Genomic DNA, 2,715 nt, shown 5'->3' on the forward strand with positions numbered 1-2,715 from the left:
TTATGTCAAGAATGACAAAGCCGAAGTGGGAACACTTTTAGGAAAATTAACCTCCATGAAGTTTGCTGGCAATGGTGGTGTTCGGGAGCATATTCTTAGCATGTCTCAGATTGCAAAGAGACTGAAGGCGCTGGGGTATGGCTTTACCAGATGACCTTTTAGTCCATTTGGTTATGAATTCTCTTCCTTCTCAGTATGGACAAATTAGGACTTCCTATAATTGTCAGCCGAATAAATGGACTCTTACGAGCTCATTTCTCATTGTGTTGATGAGGAGGAAAATATGAATTCTAACAAAAGAGAGAGTGCTCATTTTGTTTCTTCAGCTGGGAAGGGCAAGAACAAGAAAAGAAAGAGGCCTTCTGCAAAGACTGTTGAAAGGCTATTGAGAAACCTGCTGCTGCTACTGCTGTAGATCCAGTACAAAAGAAGCCTTATGTGCCAAAATGCTTCTTTTGTGGAAAGACGGATCACTTGAGAAAGGACTGTCCTAAATTTGCTAATTGGCTTGCAAAGAGGGGGTAAGTACCTTGTTTTAGTCTATTGTGAAGTTAATTTAACTTCAGCTCCTAAAAACACTTATTGGATGGATTCTGGTGCTACCGCTTATATAAGTGTTTCATTGCAGGGCTGCCTCAACTACAGAAAGCCAACTGACGGTGAAAGATACGTCTATGTAGGAAATGGCGATCCGATTGAAGTAGAGGCAATTGGACATTTTAGATTATGTTTAAGTACTGGTTATTTTTTGGATCTTATAGATACTTTTGTTATTCCTTCTTTTAGAAGGAATTTGATTTCTGTTTCCTTTTTGGACAAATCTGGTTTTCATTGTTCTTTTGGAGACAGTGTATTTACTTTATCTATGAATTCAAAAGTTTTGGGTACTGGTTGCTTGAATGAATGTGATAATCTATATATGTTAGACATTGATACTAGTTATCATGAATCCCTGCATGTTACTACAAGAGGTACCAAAAGAAAGTTGAATATTGATAACTCAGCTGTACTTTGGCATAGACGTTTGGGTCATGTAAATCAAGAATTGAGCGTCTTGTTTCTGATGGTATCTTAGATACACTTGATTACACAGGTTTGGATTCTTGTATTGAGTGTATTAAAGGAAAACAGACTAAACAAAAGAGACTAGGTGCCATTCGGTCATCCAATGTTTTAGAACTGATTCATACAGATATTTGCGGTCCATTCCATATTGCAGCTAGAAATGGCCAAAGATATTTTATATCATTCATTGATGACTATTCTCGTTATGGTCTTATATCTCATTCATGAAAAATCTGAGTCTTTGGACGTGTTTAAATCTTATAAAGCCGAAGTTGAAAATCAACTAGGAAAGAAGATTAAATCTGTTCGATCTGACCGTGGTGGTGAATATTAGGTAAATATGACGGTTTAGGCGAACAACGTCCAGGACCTTTTGCGCTTTTCCTACAGGAATGTGGAATTGTCCCTCAATATACAATGCCTGGTACTCCCAGCATGAATGGTGTATCTGAGAGACGTAATAGGACTCTTATGGATATGGTAAGGAGTATGATTAGTCATTCTACTTTACCAGAGTCTCTGTGGGGTGAAGCGTTAAAGACAGCAGCTTATCTTCTCAATAGGATTCCATCTAAAGCAGTTGCTAAAACACCTTATGAACTTTGGACTGGACGTAAGCCTAGTCTAAAGCATCTTCATGTTTGGGGATGTCCAGCTGAAGCAAGGCCTTACAAGCCGAATGAAACAAAACTGGACTCCAAAACTATCAGCAGCTACTTTGTTGGATATTCTGAACGGTCTAGGGGTTACAAGTTTTATAATCCTACTTCCAGAACTTTTTTTGAAACGAGAATTGCAACATTTTTTGAGGATGTTGATTTTGGAGGGAGAAATAAAGAAAGAAACATTGTCTTTGAATTGGATCTTGAATAGCGACAGGAGCAACTGGAGTCTGTACGCTATCAGAAACAACAAAAGGAATGAGAACCGAATCATCCTTACTTGATTCCTCTTCAAAGACAATGTTTCTTTCTTTATTTCTCCCTCCAAAATCAACATCTTAAAAAAATGTTGCAATTCTCGTTTCAAAAAAAGTTCTGGAAGTAGGATTATAAAACTTGTAACCCCTAGACCGTTCAGAATATCCAACAATGTAGCTGGGAGAAATAAAGAAAAGAAACATTGTCTTTGAAGAGGAACCAAGTAAGGATGATTCGGTTCTCATTCCTTTTGTTGTTTCTGATAGCGTACAGACTCCAGTTGCTCCTGTCGCTATTCAAGATCCAATTCAAGACAATGCTATTCTTCCTCAAGAACAAATTCAACAACCTCAAGAATTAGAGCCTGTTCAAATGCCTTTGAGGAGATCTACTAGGGAGAGAAGAAGTGCTATTCCAGATGATTATATAGTGTTTCTTCAGGAACATGAGGATACTGTAGACATGATAGATGATGATCCAGTTAGTTTCTATCATGCCATGCAGAGTTCTGACTCTCATAAGTGGATTGAGGCAATGAACGAAGAGTATAAGTCTATGCAAGACAATCAAGTTTGGGATCTTGTTCAATTACCTGAAGGAAAGAAACCCATTGGTTGCAAATGGATATTTAAAACCAAAAGGGATTCTCAAGGTAATGTGGAAAGATATAAAGCACGTCTTGTAGCAAAAGGCTTTACTCAAAAGGAAGGGATTGACTATAAAGAAACCT

Source organism: Jatropha curcas, unplaced genomic scaffold (genome assembly GCF_041381405.1).
Source record: "Jatropha curcas cultivar XTBG-Jc1 unplaced genomic scaffold, XTBG_Jcur_1.0 HiC_scaffold_72_pilon, whole genome shotgun sequence".
Lineage (NCBI taxonomy): Eukaryota > Viridiplantae > Streptophyta > Magnoliopsida > Malpighiales > Euphorbiaceae > Jatropha > Jatropha curcas.